At 42.1% G+C, this 23165-nt stretch overlaps 1 protein-coding gene across 2 annotated transcripts in view; it reads right to left on the bottom strand.

Annotated features, from left to right (window-relative positions):
• Positions 1-17187, bottom strand: part of nlgn3a (neuroligin 3a) — a 115632-nt gene extending 98445 nt beyond the window's left edge. The window contains exon 1 of one of the 2 annotated variants that reach the window (XM_076738447.1): positions 16825-17187. The gene's annotated coding sequence lies outside the window, so the exon portion shown is untranslated. The remainder of the gene's footprint in view (positions 1-16824) is intronic. The other variant, XM_076738446.1, reaches the window with a different exon arrangement.
• Between the last annotated feature and the right edge of the window lie 5978 nt (positions 17188-23165).

The raw sequence follows: 23165 nt of genomic DNA, 5'->3' as shown, positions 1-23165 counted from the left end.
TGTAAAATTTGGTACAGCATTTTGTGTTCCCCTCAGGACGAACTGCAATAACTCAGATTTTTCCCTGACTTTTTATCTAGTAGCATCATTCAGTCAAAATGTCCATTTGTCCGATACTTTTAATAACTTGTAAAACTAATAGCCTCAGCTGTACTCTGTGTTCAGTGCTAATTAGCAAATGTTAGCAAGTTAACAGGCTAAACTACGGTTTTATACAGACTGCCAGCCCAAATCCATTTTTTTTGGCATATCCGGATTGATTCTAGAAAGTCCGGACAGCAGAAAAACCACATGAAATCCAATTTTTGGAAACGATGTCAAATCCAGAAAGACGGAACAGCGTCAGAGCGGCCGAGCAGAATCCGTGCTGCTGTTAGTAGAGTGGTGTGTCTTTTCCACCGCAATTTGATAGCAGGGTTGTTTGGATGGGAACATAATGGATCTCCATTTCTCATGCTTCTGCGATGGAAGACATGTTCCCTGCGTATGTAGTTACTGACACTTAAGATTGCCCATTTCAAGATGCGCCAGTGGCATGAAATGGTATATGCTTCCTGTCTCCTGAATGGGTGTCGTTGAAAAACGCCATTTTACTGTTGGAGTGTTCTGAATATATGCAGCTTGTGAAAAATAGGTCCAATATTTACTTTGGTGACTATGGGGTGAAAAAATTCATTAAAAAAAAGAAAAAAAAAAAAAAAGTTAAAAAAACTGTCTTTGCTGACATCTACACTGTTAGCGCAGCAACCCATACAGATAGGTTGGTAATGTCTGGACAGACAAATCTGATCTGATCATTTGCAAAATTGTTAGCATGTTAGCATGCTGACTTTCACATTTACAGTGGCTCAAAGTGCTGCTGCCTAAGCAAAGCCAAAAAGAGCTGCTAGCCTGGCTGTAGACTCTTAGTCTGTTTCCATTTCGTTTCATCTTTGACACCACACATCACAAGACTATTGCTTATAAAAAAAAAAAAAAAAAGACAAGAGAGAAAAGACAAGTAGACCAGAATTTCTATTGCCTCTGTGTGTTTCATATTCAGCCTTATGACTTTCAGGTGTATTATCACACAAGTGTCAGTGATGATCCCAATCAGATATTGGATGTATGCATGACATAGATAGTTTTCTAAATGTTGTGTTTCTCAGTTGTTGGTAAAATCATCTTACATCTGTCAAGTGGCAACACATTTGATTGGACTTGGTGAGCATATGTGAAACATGATTGAATTCCTAGAGAGGATACACTCGAGCATACCAAGGAGAATTCAGCAGATATTTCTAGCAGCTCCTCTCATCTCTTGCACTGTGAGGACAGCACGTATAACATGGCAGCACTAACATCAATTTCTGGCTTACAGTGGAAAGGAGGATGGATTTTTAGCCTTCTGGGATGCATCCCTAATAAAATTCAGGCAAGTGCAAGGAACCTGAACAGCGCTGGCATGGCACTACATATATAAAGCAAATCAAAGTTTATGACAATCACTTCAAGTGTGAACTGCTGTGTATTACTCCTGCTGCACTCTTTGGTCTAAATACCGCTTGTCATGGAGCCAGTTGTCAGAATTACTGCCTGAGAAGAAAACGCACTTATATTTAGATTGATTGATTACAGTGTGAGATTAATGAGGGTATCACTTGGGATAAATGGGTTACTTCTTATTTAAAGTCTTCACTGAATGCTTAATGTATGTCATTTTAAGTAATGTATCTAACACTAAGCAGCGCACTGAACATTGATCCAAGCGGATCAGTGCTAGCAAACAACTGACAGGGAGGCGAGTGGGGGAAACATTTTTCTTAAAACAGCTATTAACACTTAACAAACTTATAGAGTTGAACTGAGGGTTTACTGTGAGTTAATTGAGGTCTGGCTGGTAATTACAACAGGGAGTTGATCTCTCGCAATCAGGGTCCCAAGTTCATTGGCACTGCATTATAAAATCTTAGATGGATCAGCTCCTATGGCTAGTATTGACTCTTCTACTCTGGGTTAAAGAGTCCATGGAGTTGTCCTTGGTCGGAATAACCCTTTTGCAGAGCCAGTATCAAATGCAGATATGCAACTAAGAGTAACCCACACTGGTGAGCAATCATTTCAAAGGAACAAAACCGTTCCCCTGGACCAGAAGAACGCACCTCATTATAACGTGATTCTGACTTTGCAGTGAATAGCATGTGGGTAATTGACGATGCTGTAATGTCTACAATTTGGTGGACATTTCCTGCTAGGTATAGAGAAAATTAATTCTTGTGGTTGTAATGTCCCTGCCACCCACCAACCTCCATTACAGGAACTAAAACACAAACAGAAGTATCCTCATAAACCATACAAAGCCAGGCCTTTGAAGAGCTGATCATCCTGAGGGGACAACACTTAGCTATGCACCATTTCAAAAAGCAGTGAAGCCTTGCGCTGAGTGCATGTAATTCGCCACTTTCATCCACTGCATTTTGAATTATGTTTTCTGCAGACAAAGATTAAAAATTCAGATCAACTTGTCCAGAAGAATATGACATTAATTAATCTTTTTTTTTCTTTTTTACACTAAAATGAAAGCTGTTGGGGCGTCAGTGTGAAATATAATAGCCTTGTGCATTTGTATGTGTATGCGTGCCCATTTACAAAACTGTAAGTAAGCTGAGAAACTGAATCTTCCCATGGCCTAATAAGCTCAATAACAGCCTTAATTTAAAGTAAGTAGGCTGCAGTTTCAGTGAAAACTGAAAGGTCAGCTTTATCATTCGGTGTGAAAGGGCTCCACAGAATCATACATATACCAAGCACTGACATGACCCAGATGCTGGCTGTAAAATGAATGCGCTCACAATGCATTTGGTTAGCATTTGCAGCAGTTACAGTAATGTGCAAACACAGAGACAGTCCACATTCAGGTAAAATATTGTGTTAGACTGCTAGACTTTGTGTAAGAACAGGGAGTAATTAATTTGTTCTGATCTAAAAGCATCACAGCGTGCCTTTTCTACAACTGCTGCATCATATACAGCAGTTTGGTAGCTTCACCTTTTCCCTCGAGGCATGTGCATGTTCTTTTAAAGTCATCCTAAATCATAGGCCTTCGAGTCCTTAATTGTGACTGACGATCAATTAAGCCGAGATGAATTTCGAGAAAATAACGTGCTAATGAACGCAGCAACGCCCAACACATTATTCTGATGTTTCTTTTCAAAGACCTCGACTGCCTGGCTTCCTTGCAGGGTATTCGCAAATGCCAAAAGCACAGTGGTAGAGTGATGCTATTGACATGCAAATGGCTGGTAGTTGCAGAGAAGTGAGAGGTGCCAAAGTGTATTGTTGTGTGACAAGCAGGATTTCTGAATACGTAGCTGAGAGCCGAGATGTACACGAGTGCGCTTGACACAGCAAAACCCACAACATCCATTTTTCATATGCACACACACACACAAAAAGGCATAATGGATTCATGAGCATTGTGGTGTGAGCCCTATTTACAGAGGGAGCACAGGGTTATAGAAGCCTAATGACAACAGTACATGATGGCTGGAGTTTTATGAGAGCATAATTAAGTTTGGAGCCGACCGACAGTGATGTGCTTTTAACTAAAGGTCAACAGTAAACAGCGATGTGAGCCACACTTGATTACTATGTATATCACAACATCAAAAAAGATGCTGCTGCACTAATGAGGGGGTGACCTTCATCTTCAGTGTAAACAAAGACCAAACAAACACATGCTGCGCCACATGGCCTCTATCAGCCATTAATAAGAGGCGTTTAAGTAATTAATAGTGCTTTCACATTCAGAGGGACTATGTGACATACAGTCTTTGACGTCTCACAGAGGAGTTTGCTGAATTCTGGTCTGTTGTGATTCATTTATATCACTGACTGAAGACAGATCTATGAATGGAAATAAAAAACATATCAGAGAAATATAATCTTGACTGCTTTCATTTCAGTTCAGTAATAAATAATCTACATTCAAAAACGTGACAATCGGAAATGTATGTGTGGCTCGAGCATTTACATCTTAATTCATCACATTACAGGCTCAGTGAGGGCTGCAGCCAGGTGGATTTAGAAGGAGATGTGGGGGGATTAGTGAAGTGATATCAATCATCACAGCTGAACCATCCCCTTATCCAGCACCATCACAGCCTGTGGCTGCTTTCCCCATTGATCCTGTTCAGCCTATAGGGCTGCAGCTAAAGGCTAACCTAGTTGTTAGCTGCAGGGATTCCTGAAGTTTGGGAAAATAGCTAATTCCATTTTTTTAAAATTGACAGTAAGAGTCTGATTTATCATTACATTGTGACAAAAATCGTGATGTCCAGTTATTCGAAAGTGTTGGATCAGACAAACAGGCTGTGCTGCTGTAGTGAGGTTAAAAAAACAGAAATACATCCTGGAGGGAAAAAAAGCAGCTGTTTTTCCTCCAGTCACATTCCCAGTTGTCAGTTTAGAAAAGCAGCCGTATTACTCTGCTCATTGCATGTTCACAGTGATAGATATTATTAGTCAGGCCGCAGACTCCAGATGATGATGAGCTCCGAGGGACATTTTAAATGACAGTGTTCTTTCTTGAAGGGAGAGAGAGCAAACATCAGAGGCGACCAACTCTGTCTTGTTACTAATACTCATCTGCATTCTCTGAAAGAGTGGAACTGAGGGGCAAGGCCGGGAAGACATAATGTGACTTTCCAAATATAAAGGAGGGTGGTGGAATTGGTTGTGTGTGGGGCGAGGCAGAGACATGCTTCAATATCACACATGGAGGAGGGAACAGTGTCTCCTGACAACAGTCCTTTCGGCTCGCCCTGGCAGATATGTCTCCCCTCCATTCACTATTTCTAATCCTGTCTGAAAGCCTATCTTGAATGTCAGGCTTCTTCCTAAATTGGCTCGTGTTCTTAGTGATTGATTAAAGTACTGTAACCCAGCTTTATCAGACCGCCCTGAACTCTGTATTTCTGCCAAATCTATTAGGTAATGCATCCTATGTTATTGCACCGGTTGGTCTTTTCTATTTTTTCCCCACTCCCTGTCTTTGGGAAACACACAGATCCATTTACTATGATACAGAATACTGAGTTTATGATAGCACTGCGGCCGTCAGATCAAACAGCAGAGCAGCCTTAAGCTCACAACAGTTTGTGACAAATGTGGCACCCTAATTCAATACAGCATTATTCAGCAAAATTGGCTTAAATTTATCACCAAGGTCCAAAACAGTGCACGCAGGGATATACTTAAAACACATTTCATAATCCCTATTGCTCCTTTTCTAGCTTTTGACTGATGCCATTGGGGGTACCAAAAACACGTTGGTGTCCCCTGACATTGAGCTAACAATGTGACTATAATTCATGCGTTCTAATGCCGTAATATCCCCCATGCCATTGCACACAGAGGAGAGAGGAGAGGAGAGGTTGCGCTGATATTACTGCTGACGCCTGAGTCCTAGACGTTGCACTTAGTGTGTCTCCTGCAGGACATTATTCAAACACACACTGGCACTATAAAGTCCACGAGACAAGAGTAGGCCACTACGGTACCCAACACACACATCCTCAGACACTGCGGCTTACTGAGGCCACTCAAGGTCATACAGCAAGGCGCCACACATACAGAATGTCACCAGTTTCTAAAATCTGTGGTCTTTTATCCAGTTCATGTATACACAGGCAATGCTGAACTATGAGTGCACAGGAATGAGAGGACACTTAAAGAAACTGAGTAGAGACACTCAGCATATGGAGCTCTGAGTACGAATTAAAATTCCATTTGTGCACGTTAAACAGAGTAGAGGACCACATTAATGACTGCACGCTTAGAAGTAGGCCATGTCCAAACACTGCAGGCAGATTTGGCCTCGGGTTGTCTGCACTTCCTCAAAAACTGCACACAACACGCACTGTGAGCTACTACTGTATCTGCCTTCCTGTTCTGGGCCTGCTTTGCAGCAAAGACGCCCAGAGCAATGACAACACATACTGTAGATACTTTATACGTGCTTGTGCGCTTTGCGATCATGCATCCAGTATTACATGCAGCGCCGCAACATTTCCAAATCAATTTTACTCTAAAACAACATCTTTTTATCTGCCTCTTTTCAACCCTCTAATATTTCTGTTGGTGCAGCGACTATAAACATCCTCCCTGTTCCATGTTTCATTAGCAACCTGAGGGAGGAAAAAAAGGCTTTTCCTCCAACATCTGGATGTTAGCTAGCTTGAGTGAAAAGTCATATCAGATCAGATCCTGCTACATCAAATGCAACTTGAGGGCACATTATTTATTCATTTAGCTGCTGACATCCAAACCATGCCCTAAACGGTGACACTTTGAAAACTATTCCTCTGTGCCTGAACTGTGCCGATACCAGTGCAACTAGCAGCGGCTCAGAGAGGGAAAGGAGTTTTATGTTCCTTTTACCAGGCATGAAGGCAGATGAGACAGAACAACGAGGCCACTGTTGTTCTCTAGCTGAAACGCCTTGGAGCTTCTGCAAGGAGCATAACAACAATGGAAATGCCTCCATGCCTGCTGTAAAATGTCATGTGACTACAAGGTCTTCCCGGCACTAAAAGCAAAGACCCGAAAGTCAAAATGGCACATTACCTATTACTGGTATTTACCCCTGTGGTGAACAGAACGCCCGGCTCGCATACATACTGGCCTGTGTAGGTGTGTGTCAGATGTGTGCACGGCTGATTTGTATTGTCCTATTCATCTTTTAGCAGTGGAAAAAAAAGGTGAGATGAATCAAGAGAACATTTTCACTTAGCAGGAATAAAATCCGTCTTTTATTCAATGCTCACTCGTATGACAGCAGCAAACCGCAATGCTTTAAGTTTTCAGGACCTAAAGCGTTTGTTATTACACTGAATGCTCTGTTCTATCTTTTTGCTTGACTTCTTCCCACCAGTAATCCATAAATGACTTTTCTATGCTGTAATTAAAAAAGGTTCTATATCCAGGTGGATAACCTAAAGAGCGGCATTGGTGGTGACAACTGCCCTCTAACTCCAGAGGATCAACATCAGCAACTTGGTATGCACACATATTCCACAAAGGCAATCCATATGTGATGGATACAAAGAAAGGGTTTTCAGTGGAAGAGGAGAGCCGCCTCTGTGCAGGATTAAGTGCTTTAGATCTAATGATGAGACAGGGCCTGTTTTTATTTGTTTTCAAACAGGCATTTTGCTCTTGATGGAATAGCGGTTGTGCTCTGTCTCCGGAGGGTACAAATGCTCATCAAAGACCTGGCTTTGTCAAACAATCCATACACTCTTAATGCCACATAACACGAGATACTTGCTAGACAAGTTCAGAGAGGAAAAATCAATGACAAACAATTTATCCCAATTTACAATGTGATTATAGTACATAACATTTTATATCATACACTTTTGGTGTTTGATGCCGAACCATTAAGGGACAGCTCATGTTTTGGGAAGCTAGCCCCCTTCAGCTCGGAATTCCTTGGTGGGATTCTTGCTCTTCCTATCAATATCTGCGGCAGTGGCTGCCAGAAGATTTGGTAGCTCTGGATGCCCGGGGCTGTAAATCTGGGCCAGGGGTTGTGTGGGATGCTCAGATAAATGGGTTGGGCTTTGTTTTATTGCAACACTGCATGTCTTAACTTTCTGTGTCTACCAGGGATTTAGAAAATTTGCTACTGTCCTTGGGCCTCTCTCTGCAACAGCAGCTCTGAGTCGGGTTTGAGTCAGCCCTGGTGCCCCAAGATTACATAAATATCCTCTATGAGCCATTCACCACTATATCCATGCTCGACTGTTTTGGTCCCTTTTTATCTTTAGCAGCGTTTTGTTTTTGCGTGGGTACTCGTTGCGAGTCTCAGATTAAAAGGGAAAATGAGGATCTTCATTGAACCCAATTTGACAAGTCCTTTCACACTGTGCCGAACAATTAAACACACAGAGTAAACATTTTCTCAATGGAGGATGTTCGGCTCTCGAGTCCTGTTCTCGCGACCCTCGCTAATGGATTCCGCTAAAAAGACCTTAACATGTGATGCTGTTTGTCATTCGTGTGCAGCAAAGCATCAACGTGAAGGAAAAGTGGGCTACCGAGACACAAAGCACAATCATCCCCGAGGAAATGTGTCACATTTCTGAACGTCTTTTGTGATGAGGTTTCTTCATTCGTTGCTTCCTAATGTCTTTCAGAAAGCACAGTGAGAGACAAAGGCAAAGATATGGCTTATTAGGTCACTTCTGGATTCCTTTGTACACACTGATCAGGGATCTGCTGGATAAATCACATGGGTATCATTAGAATCAACCCCGAGGAGTCTTCCGGTGCAGCATCTAAGTGTATGTGCACGCCAGCTAATTACTTTCCTATGGGTATTTTTTCAACAGCCAATCAGGTAAAATGATGTGTAGCGCCTGAAATTTATTTTACAGTTCTGATGCTGTTTGCACCACAAAATACACAATATTTCTTCTGTTTCGCTATTTATTTCAAATGTAGATTTGGGAGATAGCTTGGTGATGCAGGAGGCACAAAAAAAAAAAATGTAAATTCAATATCCTGTTTGGTGAATTGTTATTCTTTAGCAGCAAGCAAACAACTCCATGCAACATCCCTTTAGTTAACATATTACTTGGTGCTAGGCTACCAAAAAGCCTCAGCAATAAATGCTTATTGTCACTGTTTGCTTTGGAGTTGGGGCTTCTGTGGAATTTCAAACGCATGAAATGTGTGTGAAGCAGGTTTGGATTGAAAGAGGATGTGATTAAAGAGAATAAGAGATGAGAATGCAAGTAAATTCTGGGGTGTCAGAAAACGTTGAATCATTTAGTAATTTTCGACATGGCAGGGAGATCTGCCTCAATCAAAAAAATCTTCGCATAGAAGAGGAAGCGCAGAAAAATGGTGGGATACAATTCAGCGGTGTTTGTGTTCTGCTTGTTGTTTGTGTGTCGCTGTGGGGAAAAAAAAAAAAAAAAAAAAAAGGATAGGAAAGCCGTAGTCGTCGACTGCATGAATAAAACAAACTTGGCAGATTTTTGTTTGACTGGCTTCCCCCAGCCCAGAGCTCACTTGTCAAAAGGCTTATCCAGGCTTACCTTTCACCAACCTAACCATTTTCCTCTTGTTTCTTTTCAATCTCACCTCTTCCTTCTGTCCTTGCTCTTATCCTCTCTGATCCCCTCTCCATTCCTGCTACTCTCAGAGAACCATTTCTATCCGTATCATTTCACTCTTCTGCTTTAGGACCGAACTGCCCACCACCATTATGTCATTCAACACCTGTACTTAAACCTGGTTGAAATTCACAGTGGGTGCAGGCCGAAAGGACCTATAGAGAGAGAAACTACAACTCTTGTCTCGAGTCTCTTGTCTAAAATCTATCTTCCTGTTGCAGAGATGGGACACATGTTACCTTCCAGGACTCTACTGGGCTACTTTAGCCCATGGAAGTACAGTATATTAATAATCATGGTTGCATCCCACATAGTTACAGCATTCTACAAATAATATGCGATTATGGATTTTGGAGCACATCATTTGGGCAGTTGTAGCAAAACCCTCAAATCTGTGCTACTTAAAGGATCAGAAAAGCGCCTGGAGGATCACTCTAGTCTTATGTGTTCGCCCACATCTCCAAACTCCTCAGAAACAAAACTTTTTCCAGATTAAAAACCAGCAAGAAACTCGTCAAAACCGCCAGCTCGTCCCTCCGTCCTCGCTGTTTAACTCGAACCATTGTCATAGTGACCTACAGCCACCAATTCATCAGAGCTGCCATCTAGGGAGAGAAAGCCAAAAGGCTATTTCTGTAATGACCCAGATTTTCAGGTGAATCTGGATCCGTATCAATGTAATGAGCTGCAGCAAGTCAAAGAGAAGATATCAGGTCAAATAAACTCGATTTAGCATGGATTTTAAAGCTTGACATGTGGCGTCACACAATATTTCAAATAATCAATAAGCTACATGATCTATTATTCAAGCTCCAAGGCCCCTGCAAAGTGTGCATCTCTCCTTTAAAATGCAATCAATTCCAGAGAAAATTCCCCTCTCTAATTTCCTTTCCTGGTAATTTTGTCAGATTAATATCAAGTCAATTTCCTGGAGCCTGTGCTTACACCGAGCGATGGCATGATGATGGTACCATTGGAAGGAGGCTATAATTGTGTAGGCTAGCTCCTTTTGGGAGGAATACGGGCACAGATGGGCCCTGAGTTTGATGGAGGAATTTCTCTGTCCTCAAAGGCTATCAGGAAGCATTGCCAAGCTGGCAAGAGATATAAATAGACCATAGTCAGGAGCAGGTCTACGTGTAAGCACAATCCCAAAGCAGGTACTATCCTTTTAAGGTAGAGGGTTTACAGTGTCATTAAGGCACATTTAAAAAGTTTACACACTCTAATACACAGTGCTACTCAGAGGATTTCACTAGATTTGGTTGCTGACTATTTCCTGATCCATACAACATTTCACTCATGCATTCCTATTAAGGTGACTACAACAGACCAACCGTGGACAACCATCAAAGGGCTAACAGACAGATATCTACTCACACTCACACAGTTTAGACCTGCGGGCAGTTCACTCAGCCTGATTTGCATGTGCGTGGAATGTGGGAGGAACAGTGAGCATCAGTAAACAGATACAGCTACCACTGAAGACACCAAGGACACATCCTCACTATTTTTTTGGCGAACTGGGGGGTTTGATGGCCTCTCCTCGGGTCATTAAAATCTTACTTTCTATTCTACTATTACACATTTTTACACAGGTGAATTTTTAAAGGTTGATTCAGATTTTTTTTTTTTTAATTTATGTTCTAAATATTGACTGTTTTAGGCAAAAAACAAACAAACAAACAAACAAAAAGCCAAAATGAAGGGATTTAGTGCATCATAATTATACCCCTAACACTGGGGAGATGGTTTTGAAACAACGCTTAAAGAAAAAAAGTTTCTGGAAAACATATATTAACACTTATCAAAGAGGGTTTGGTTGCGGTGGGAGAATTTGGACTCATTATCTCATAATTTTGGCTTGAGTGAAAAACAGCATAATCCATACAGGGAAAAGCCAAAGGCCCGTTTGCTGTGAGGCAAAAATGACTGAACCCTCACAGTCCTTTACATTTTTGATACACATAATATTTAATTTGGTCTCCAGGATCCTCCGCAACCAGCATAGTGAGATGAAAAATAAAAGCTACTGTAAATAAGCAATAACTCAGTCAGCCGGAGCTCTGAACAACTCACATCTGTGCCTAATGTCTTCTCTGTGTACTATGAGAAATACAGGTGAAAAGTGTGGTGGAGAGTCTGCCTGAGAACAGATTTAAAGGATATAAATACACACTTCTCCATTATTTACAATTTGCCTTGAGAAAAGAAGAACGAAAGTTAAAGGATGAAAAAAAACCTCGGAGAGTATAAAGTATGGTTCCCCAAAGTCAACGCTGGGCTCCAATTAGGTCCGATTTGGCCTGACAAATGTTTAAAAAAAAAAAGAGAAATAAATAAAGTGAGATAAAAATGCTCTTAAATACGTAGGAGCCCTAATTATTAACTCTTTTTCATAATCTGAGCCCAGTGTACCATTTTATATCTTGACAATATGATCCAAAGGTGTTTGTTTTGGCCCACCAAGAGTCCACTTGTGGCACACAGGTCTGAGAGTATACAATGGCAGAGGAGAGCTTGTGTGTGTGTGTGTGTGTGTGTGGGGAGAGAGAGAGAGAGCGAGAGAGAGAGAGAGAGAGAGAGAGAGAGAGAGAGGAAGGATCTCAATTAATCTCTTGCATTACTGCAGTCATTTCCACTCTCTTCATCACCAGCAGCATGTGCTCTGTGAGATTTAAAATATTTAAATCTGTAATCTGTCAGCATTATGAGGTTAACACACACTCACAAGACTGGTGTCCTATCCGTCACCGCGCTTTCCGCTTCACACGGCCCCACATACATCACGCGGCCCTGACGTGGCCTTTTGTAGGCCTGGCTGGAAAAGACTTTGGGGCCGGTGTCTGTAATTTCTCAACAGCAGTAAAGACATGCTGCTGGACTCTGGAGAAAAATTAAGGGGAATGTGTGTGACTGAAAAAAAAAATGAAGAAGAAAAGAGGAAGAAGAAAAAAAAAAAGCTGCGCACTGTGAAGCGCGAGGAAGCCTCTAATTGTTTCCCCAGTGTATGTGACCCAGTGACTCCGGAGGAGTTCTTCCTTGTTCTTTTACTATGGGTAAACCAGCATTCATTATTGATTTGGTGGCACAGACTCTTACACAACACGGTGTTATGAGTGGGCCTAAGTGTTTTGTCAGTTTGGTTTGCAGCTGCATTAGAGCCCCACTAATACAACCTCTTTCACCTTTCTTACACATAGTGCCATATTGTCCTAAAACTCTGAATTAATAACCAAGAATGAATAAATTGAATGGGATTAAAGCTTGAACGACAGTGACCCGTACAGTATGTGAATATTAGGTTGATGGAAGACACTCCAACGTAGCCCATTTAGCCAGCTCCATGTCATGTCTTCATACGACAGGCTTTTACTAAGCTCCTTAAGAGCCTGCCCCAGGGGATCTGTGGTAGGCTGGAGGTACTGACTCAGGCCTTATCTCCACTAATTTACCCCATGAATTAGACGGGCCCTCACTTCTGTGTCCTGCCAGATCCACACAATGCTCACCCCGTGTTCAGAAAATGAGGAGAGAAAAGGGTTTAGTGATTGCTTAGTTGGATAAGAAGTTGGGAAAATGACGGGGGAAAGACACACTCTGCCTCATCAACGTTACCTGGACAGTAACGCTCATCCCCGGGATTTAAAAGTGTTGATTCCCCGTCGCTTGTCTGTATATTTCCAGGGTGGATTAAGTGGAGTAAAATGCAATTTTGAATCATAGGGATTAAGGTGAACTTTCCAGCAAAACAAACGTGCAGGGCTTCACCCCTGTCAGCCACGAAGTGAGGACAGAGTGACTGTTCCTTTGTTCATTCCACACTTATCTTAATTATTTTTTTGACAGACGTCTTAAAATTCAAATGAGCCGGCGCGCTACAGGCGTGGACTTTCAGAGCACAGAGAGTGCGGGGCTGCGGAAATCCATACGTAAACCGGAGAGTTACTTGTTTGTCACATCATGCTGCATGTGCAAGCGGAAAACAAATCATCATTCATAGTCACAGTCTGCAAATAACTATGACACTTCCACAAAGTGAAATCAATGCAATGTAAACAAACTTGCACACGCTGCTTCAGCGGATTGATTCCTGCGTGCCACAGCTAAAAAGGTCACTCATGTTGTTCGCATGTTCCACATGAATGAAATGAATTGAACTTCATCCCAATCTAAGCTTATGCAAGCCCAGAGTGCAGCTTTGCAACCGAGAGCCTCTCTCCCTATCATGGCGGCCCCCCCACACACACACACCGCCCGCTGTCTCCCGCCATGTGATGCATTTTTAAAAAGTCTCCCTCAAAAAAGGAAAGCAATCAAAAATAGCTCCTCGCTGCTGCCGCACATTTGGTCGCGTCCCTGATTTTGACTCAGTGGGCTTCGTCCTCAGTCTGTTTATTATTGAGTGTAAATTGTCTAATTAATAAATAAATAATAAACAGATAACTTCTGGCAGACAGTGAGTGGAGACATACTGTGTGACATCTGCTTTGTAGTTAGAATGGCGATGTCCAAAAGAATCTTGTTTACTAAGCAGACACTGGTCTTTGGCAGGGAAACCTGTTAGTCAAGGGAGATGTTTTTGGGCCATGAACAATGTAAAATCTCTGTTAAATATGTTATGTGCAGTAGTCTTGAGGCGTATCTTTGTGCCTCAGGCCAAAACCATTTTGTTAGTCAAACAAAGACTGTTTCATCTTTTCACAGATTTAACAAATACGACTTATTCATTATTAAAATGAATATGACACAAGTGTATCTTGCGTATTGCAGCTTGTTTCAAGTAATACTGAAAAAAATAAATAAATAAAAAAACAGGGTGTTTTTCTGCAAATCTGTCACCGAAGTTGTGATTTAATGATTATGAAAGCGCATCCTCCTGAGCAAATATGAAGAGACAAGTTTATCCTCCTTCATTAGTCACTGTACATCTACGTCTGTGGCTAACCAGATTATGACAGAGCTCAGCCGACACGTCATGACGCACAGTTTGCTTCTTGCCCCATCCGTTTTCTCTGCACTACCACTACTGTGCAGGGCAATTAAAAACCCGAGGGACTTTGAATCATTTACATATTAAGTGGCAATAAGACTGAATGAATGTCTCCTCCTGCACCCACAGAAGAAGCGATAGTTAAGGAAGTGTGTCAACTATATATCTGTTTGATAAGCCATTTCTAAACTGTGTGTCTTTGTGAGCGTCAGCCATCAAGACCAATGCAAACCTACTGTTTGATTGTGGTGCAAAACTAATTCTGCATTAAATCCAAATTCTCCACAACTGTCTTTTTCTTTTTGCGCTCATGACGTTGCGAACTTGTGAAAACGGCGCCGGAACAATGACAGGCCTTTCCTCAGGTGTGCGCTAGGCGGTGATAGGACACATTTTTCAGAAGGTCAGAGGTATCCATTTGGGAAATTATTCAGCTCCTGCTCCTGCTGCTCCAAGACAACACGTCAAACACAATGAAGAATATTAGAAAACACAAATAACCTTCCGCAGCCTCTCTCACATGTGCAACTACACACCTCTGCTGCGTCTACGCCGAAGAACGCACGCGCATGCACGCCTCCGTCCACACGTCTGGATGTGAGCGCACCCTGGAAGAGACACTGAAGGCTAAAGAACAAGAGGCCTCCCGGGCCACAGACCAATGAGTGGCTCATCCATGTTAAGTCAGGCCAAGACGTTACTCAGGTGTATTCACTTTAGGTCAGGATGAAGCCTTGCTGACCTTTGCAGCAGACAGGGAGTCTCATGGAGCTTTCCTGGAGCAGCCCTGAGACTCACAGGGTAAACAACAGACTCAACGCTGCACTTTGAAAAGGTGTTCCTGCGTGTGCCTGGCAGTGTTCACACACTGGCCACTTCTCAACCTAATAAGTCTCGCCGATGAACAAATTCATCAGGCGGCATTGTTGGTAATTCTTCTCCAACGGCTGAAACACAAAGCTGAGGGGGAAAAAAAAGCTCCAGAAAAAGAGTGAAGAATGGATATTAAAACAGCAGGGAAGTTGAAAAATAGCACTTTGCTGGACTGGAATACAAACACTGACGGGCCAGAGAGAGAATTCACAAGCAGCAGCAGCATGCATAATCCTCCACATGATACTGAAGACACACATGCAATATAAATGAACGCAATTTCACTGCAAATCAAATCCAAAGAGTCCTTATCAAATTTCATAGGGTGCTCTTTAAACGAGCTCAATAGGAATTCTATGTGTCTGTGTTGTTATTAGCCATTAAGGGCTTCTTTCATCAATAGTGTGGTATGCATGCCAAATAAAAGGCTGGATCATTTCCTAAATGCTTGGGTTTCAGGGACACACTGCTTATTCAACCAATCACCATGACAACTCATGCTTGACATTTTCACTCCCTCTTCCCATCTTTTTTGGAATTCGACTCTCGCAGTTAATTATTCTTTCTACCGTTGACTACAACCAGGCTATTTATCTCTGAGCTCCTGCCATGTGTCCAGGAATTTCAGATTGTTAAAAAAAAGTGGAGGCAAGAGGCCTGCAGGATCGTTCTTGTGGTTTAAATTTAGCACGACACGCTCCTCTTGCACAAGCAATTTGTGCTGTGTGGTTTCTACAGCTTTCACAGGAATGATAAAAGATGGGAAGGGGAGAAGGAGGCATGGGATACGACCGATGCTGCGATAGGATGAAAAGAGGCAGATTTATAGGCTACTACATCATTAAGCATTTCAGTGATGAGCAGGCAGGAAAATAATATGTGATGTCGGATATTCATCTAAGTTCTTTGTCACTGTGAAAGATGGAGAGAAATATCCTTGATTTCAAACTCTCTCTGAACCTCATGCATTACAATTAAGCATTCAACCTTAGCGAGCTTCCTATTCAGCCATAAACCTCCAATCAAATCAATTCATGTGCAAAAACTTCAAATATAAAAAAAAAAAAGAAGAAGAGGAGGAGGAAAATGGGGATCCCCACTTATGCATGTGGCAGATTACCGTGGCCCTCACCTCGACAGATGGAGGTATATAGCTGGCTACAAACTGGTGGCAGCTCCCACTCGCATCATGACATCTTTGATCTGATGTCATTCCGGCCGATTTGACTCACTAATTCTTCGTTTAATTTCCGTTCAACTTTAGAGCTTGCACTTTAATTTGCCTAAAGCGAGCCATTCCTCTCCTCTTTGCCTTCTTTCTTTCTATTTGTTGGGTAGGGAGCACAGCTCGCTCGCGCGTCACTGCTCCATCACGCACACACGAGCCGTCCTTATGTCCAAGTAACAAGTGCCCTGAACAATTCCACACAGCGCTTCTGCTGTGCGCCGCCGTTTGCAGCGCAGATGTGTTGTGACATGTTACATGTGCCAGTGTGCGCAAAAGCACACAGGCGGTTCATCCGGCATCCAAACGGAGAGTCGGGCTCGTCCGTTCAAGTCACAAAATCCAAATGCGTTTTGGAAGTGTACGTGCTTCGTGCCGGGTTACTGCGCTGCGTCGACGGAGCATCAGCACGCTCTTTATCTTTACAGAAAAAGACAAGTCGCATAATTTTAGTCCAAGTAGCCCGATGTGCCCGTCCCCCCCTCCGCATCCCCCTAATTCACTCACCAGGCAGACAGCCTCAAGATTTCCCCCCTCAGCTGCTCGTCAAGTATCATGGAATGACTCACCTGCCTTGTGGAGACGTAAATCCCCCCATGCCTTGTTTTTCTGGGGGAAAAAACCCGGGACAATGTTTCACTGTTTCACTTGCGGTCGGGTATGCATGTACTCCAAATATCCGTCCAGTCTGCGCACTGCTTCTGCTTCTCGTTAATGACCTTCCTGCGAAGCGACAGCGGCTCTCGTTATCCTCACTCCGCTGTCATTTTAATGGATTTCTCCCATGTTGCTGTGTTTTTTTTTTTTTCCCACGGGGAAGCTCTCCTCCTAGTCCTCCTGGTGCGTTTTGATGCTTTCGCCTTGACTCTCCGGCTCAACACGAGCTTCGCGGGAGCGCGCGGCGCGACCCCGGCTGGATGTTCGGGAGCGCCGATTGGAGATGGAGAGGAGAGTTACTAGGTAACCAAGGGCACACGCATCATACATGAAAAGGAGAGGAGGATTTATGCCTTTCAACTCCGCGCTGCCCTCCCGCTCTGGCCGTCTGCGACAGCTCATCCAAAAAATGTCACCGACGGGCCACATTTCAGCGTCCCTCACAAAAAAACCCCATCAAGGCAGCATTCTTCCCAGGGCGAGTTGCTCCAGTGGGGAAATTCTTAAATTCTCAGTGTCATTACGTTTTCTAGAAATTTCTCTTTAAAATTCTACTGGGAAAAAAAGAAAAAAAAAGAAGCTATTTGCAAAGATAACAAACTGGTAAGAGCACAGAAGGGGACTTTTATGGACTGGAGGAAATTCAGAAGAAGAAGAAGGCAATGCAAAAGTTCCTGAAATGCTGAATCGGCTGCTTGGAGGGCTAATAAACTACAGTTCTTCGTAGGGATGTGGTTGATGTTGCATTTCCCACTCAATGAATCAACTCTGGGCTATTAAAGACCTCACAACCTCAATTAATGGCCATGATCGGGAGACAATAAAGTTATAGCAAGAAATATGATGGTGGTGACAGCTTGTGTGACATGCATTAACAGCCTTCTTTAAAAAGGCCAGACTTAGTGATACAGATGAGGAAAAAAAGCCTGAATCGAAGTGATTAAAAAAATTCAAACATGCTTGCATTTTATCAAAATCATTACGAGACCATAAATATGTATGTAACAGAGGGCCTTCACTTCATATATAAACTGCATAATTACGCAGTGTGGTTACCTGTGTGAGTCAGCCACACCTCCCCAATCAACCTTATTTACATTTCCAATTTCCACAGCTGAAACTCCTCCACGGATTTGTTTTTTTAATGCCAGAAGCTCTCACACGTTTGTGACTGTGGGTTTACAGCATGTTTGTTGACATCATCTCTATAATATGACTCTGCGTGGTTTTGGACCAACAGTAGCCATATGATGCAAGGGAGCGGTTCATCCCTCTGCATACAGTAAGCCCGCTCCTCTGTTGACATTTTGAAATCTTAGCTGAAAACCCATCTCTTTGCCTTAGCCTTTAAATCCAATTGAGATCAATACAGCCTCATCAGTGCTTTGACTTTCCGTGTCATTCCTCGACTGTCCTTGTGTCTCTGCTGCAATGTTTATATTGTCTTTGAGATTTTCTGTTTACTGAAGTTGTACCGCGCTTTGATCAACACTATTTGTTCTTATATGTCCTCTATACATGAAGTCAGCTGTGATTTTCTTTTATTATTATATAATGTCCCTCATCAACGGAAGGAGTTCTCTCTCAAGCTAAAATAAATCTCCATTTACATTAGAGTTAATGCAGTTTAGAGCTGTTTAAATGCAAATAACAACATTGCTTTCAGGTTCAGACACACAATTCAACTCCTAAAGTGTGTATAAAACGCTACCACAGACAATAAGTAATAATAAGTGACCAGTGCAGTTCTAAATAGAGGTTGGGTCACTTTCAATAATTTAATACAACTATTACAACCACAACACAGCAGCCACTCCTCATTAAATGTAGTGTTTAAACATACACCAGCATCTGTATGACTCTTCATGGTGCTCCGTGTCCACTTAATGATGCAAAGTCAAGCCTCCAATGTTAACAAGTGTCACAACTCAAGAACAAGAGGATTGATATGGAGCTGCCATCTTTCTACTGTCATTCAACACTTGCAATACAGAAGAAAATATATCACAGAGGAGGTAGAGCTGCTGATACAAACCTCAGCAACGCAGTCATGAGATGTGTTTTAGCAGACAACAACATCACAAGCAAAGTAACGCTGCAAGAACGTCTGAAAGAGGTATTTAGTGTGTAATGTTGAGAGAGAACACATAAGGCATGTTGGAGTTTTTCAGGTGCAGGCGAATCATTCATACTCACAAAGACGATTTTTCTCTCAAGGAGAGTGTCAATTCAGTCGCAAACAGATGAATGTCGTGCCTGAGGCGACGGGATGGGTTAGTTCAAAAGCATGCTGGAGAATAATATTTAGGCCTTAGGAGTCAGAGTGAGCATTACGATGTCAAAACGCAGGTATGTCAGCTCTCCATTCAGTGTCCGTCAACCTTTCTGCCACAAATATCAGACTCCAGCATTCTGAAATATCAAAGGGTTTAACACACTGAATGGTGATGGTGATTATTGATGAGCAGCTGCTTAGTTTAAAGTACTTTTATCCTGTTTTATCCAATGACTCACTGCCAGGAAAACTGTTCTGTTACATTCCATATTTGGATATGATTCATTTGAATTTGTTCGCTTGTTTTTAGGGACAATGGCCATTAATGAACAATAAAAATGTAAATGAGCTGAAATTACCTCAGACCTAAATGGCTAATCTTTTCAGTTGTCTCTCGCCAGTTGTTAAAAGGTACATTAAAATGACGTGTGCTTAAAATGATAACAGCTGTAGTCATGAAACATAAAGGTACACAGCAACACAAAGACTACAGGAAGCACAGGACAGGAGAAGAGACAGACGCGTGCGAGGGACAGCGAAGCTCAGATCTGTCAAATACTGTACAGTCAAGATTAAGGACAAAATGTCAAGCAGGAGATGCAAGAAGGAAAAGATAAATAAACAAGACAAGCCAGCAGGACAAGAGAGTCAGCAGAACAGTGAAGAGGAAAAGTGACTTTGTGATGACCATGACTGTATATCAATAAATAATCATTTCAGCTGCAGTGTAAAAGACAAGAAAGCATAAAGAGTGTGAAGAATTTGTTGTTCTAGTACTTAATAAGATTGTTAATTTCACCTTGATAGCGTCTTCTAAAGGAGACCACCCACTTCCTCTAAAGGAAGAAACAACCTGATATCCGATACATTAACATTTTCCCTAAATCAGCCTGGTCTTCTGCTGATGTCCTCAGACGAACTCAGTCCAAGCATCTAAATATGATGTGAGTTAACTACGAGTGCATAAAAATGCGGAGCTGTCAGCCTTTTTATTTAACCTGCACACTTCCCCGGTCTGCCGCAGCTCTCCGGTGATTCTCCACTTCCAGTAACGTTACTCATTTTAACTATTATTGCTGTTCTGTTATAATGTGCTTATCTTTAAAGCAGCTGAATCATATAATTTGTTTAGCTGCTGAATTATTTTTCACAAGAGGATCAATAATTCAATCTGTTACAGTAATGCTGCATGTGACTGTTATCGTCCCCAGTCTCTTTCCTGTAAACAGCCCCCAAGCTGGAAGACGCACCGACAGAGCTGGCTGCTGGGACGAAGGGCGATAACTCAGAGAGTCAAGTTAAACTCAAAGTGGACTGACGTGGGCATCTGGTGACAAAATCAACGAAAACGGGTTCTACTTGAAGAAAGGATGCTTATGGTGCACGAGGCCTCTTTAATGTGATAATCTGTATCAGAAGCCTGCAGGAATAATGAAGTTTTCCTCTGAAGCTGGTTAGTTAGAAAGCAGGCTTCTCACACATGTTGATCTCTGCTCTGCCTCACCTCTTTTGGCCTTTCATTACACTAAAATAAAAAACCCCAAATGATCTGATAAAGTAATCTCAGTTTATTACACTGATCACCTGGTTGATCTCCTCTTCTCCCTGTAAGCTGCTGTATTTGGTATTCTTTCCTACTTGTTTTCAGACTGTTTTACCCCCTGTGCTCATTTGGTCATAGAATCCCTTCTATGGCTAATACACTTGTGGCATTGTGTTGCATTTACAGGCCTGTAGGGAGTTTATGCTGGGTTTAACCTGCTAATCTAGCAATAGAGTTTACTGTTTCAAGCTCTGCCCTGTGCCTGGGTCTTATGACGCCTGTGGCTGTCAGTAAACCTTTGACTTATAAACACACATCTGTCTCTGTATCCTCACCCACATTCCTGACATTTATTTGAATGGTTAATAGTGACATGTTTGCCTTGGTAGGACCAGTAAACATATCCATTTTCAGGCACAACAATTCTAAAATGACTTTTCCAGTACCACAAAAATGATATAATAAATGGCTAAATGGTTCCCAGAAGCTCCTAATTTACTTCAGCTTGTAAAAAAATGATTAAAAATGACATCTTGTATGAAACGATGAGCATGTTGGATAAGTAGCCTCATAATGAGGAGGGCAATGCAGCTTCAAATTGCTAGTGACCACAGATAAAGCCCTTGGCTCATGCTGTTGTGTGGTCAGGTGTTCTCAAAGGACTTGGACAAATGCGTTCTCCAGAACACGGTAATATATTTGGAATCCCCAAAGACGAAGAGAGGCTCTGTGTGTGGATGAAAGCACTGAAGAGAGACAGGATGCATTTACAATTTTTACTGTACACACTGAATGCTAAAACAAGCGATCGTGACCTGATCATCGCATTTACGTAAAGTCTATTTATTATCACTTTTGTAGCCTGAAGTTAATAAGCAAAAAACAGGTTTGTGACCCAACACATGCTCAGACGGATGCAGTCATGCCGCCTTGTTTTAACTGCACATGTGATTTCTTTGATCACAGATCAAATGATCAGATCAGTCACCCATAAAAATAAGATGGGACGAGCCCAGTGCAGACAGAGCACAGACAGAGCACAGACAGAGCACAGACAGAGCACAGACGGAGCCCGTGGGGCACTGTGGCACAAACAGAAATCTCTGACCCATGACTCTTCCATTAACGGCTCTCCACTCTGTTTTTCATGAACTTCCAGAGCGTACAGCAACCATTCTGAGGTACCAGAGCAGAGCTCAGTTCTCTGGCCGGAAAACAGATGCTGTTCTGTAGAATAAGTATGGATTTAACATATACAAAAACGCTGGGAGGCTGTGTGAAACAGAAATGACAGAGAGGGTGATCATTTGCTAATCTGTTTTGACATATATTCAATGGAAAACAGCGCAAAGACAATATATTTAATGTTTTACCTCATCAGCTTCATTGATTTCTGAAAAAAAAAAGGCTTACTCTTGCTTATTTACAATCTGACACAGGAGCACATTTCAAACAAGTTGGGACAGGAGCAACAACAGACTGAGAAAGATGTGGAATGCTCCAAAAACACCTGTTTGGAACAGTCCACAGGTAAACAGGTGATAGTGCCGTGACTGGGTATGAAAGGGGCATCCTGGAAAGGCTCAGTCGTTCACAAGCGAGGATGAAGCTAGGTGAACACATGATTGTATAAAGGAGATTACTGCATGAGCTCAGGAGATACTAGTTTTCCTTTGTCATCATTGTGCAGATTTCACTAAAATACTGACTTTCCAGATACACACAGGCGATCTCCATTTACCTACAACTAATGACGTGACCTCTGAAACCCACTGGCTGCACCTCCGATGGTTTAGCTGTGTGCTATTATCCCTCTGCAAACATGTTTTTTTGTATTGAATTATTGTGTTTGTGTAATTAATTTAGATCCCATTGTAAAGAGCTGTTTTCATGTTGACATCGAAGTGTCTGTTTCTGCTGATCACTGTCCAAAAAGCCACATTAAAGCTCCTTTGATTTATTGTTGTTCAAGGAGTGAATACTTCCAGACACTCTGTACTGCAGGTGTAATTTCACTCCCAAGCTCCTGCATGTGTCAATACAGGAAATGCTCTTTACAAATATCTGTTAGCTAATCAGCTCTTTTCTTTGTTTTTTTTTTTTAAAGACGGGAATAACAGTTGTGTAAAATACGCAAAGCACACCACATTAACACCAAGGGGAGGAACAAACAACAAGTATTACTAAGCACAGAGAGTCACATGTCATAAAAACACACAGATGTACACACTGTGTGTCATTTTACTGCTCAGGCATTGCACAAAAATAGAAGCCTGGGTAGAATTTGGCTTCTGGGGTTCTTCAAAGTTGACAGAGTTTATTTTCAGTTAAACCTGTTACAAATTAATCAGGATCTGATCTGATCTGATCTGGGTCGGTCATCTGTGACACATGTCCAGAGCAGAGCATTACACAGTTCTCGCACAGACACTATA

Source organism: Chaetodon auriga, chromosome 9, assembly GCF_051107435.1.
Source record: "Chaetodon auriga isolate fChaAug3 chromosome 9, fChaAug3.hap1, whole genome shotgun sequence".
NCBI classification, from domain to species: domain Eukaryota; kingdom Metazoa; phylum Chordata; class Actinopteri; order Chaetodontiformes; family Chaetodontidae; genus Chaetodon; species Chaetodon auriga.
This window is presented reverse-complemented; position numbering and strand designations above follow the sequence as displayed.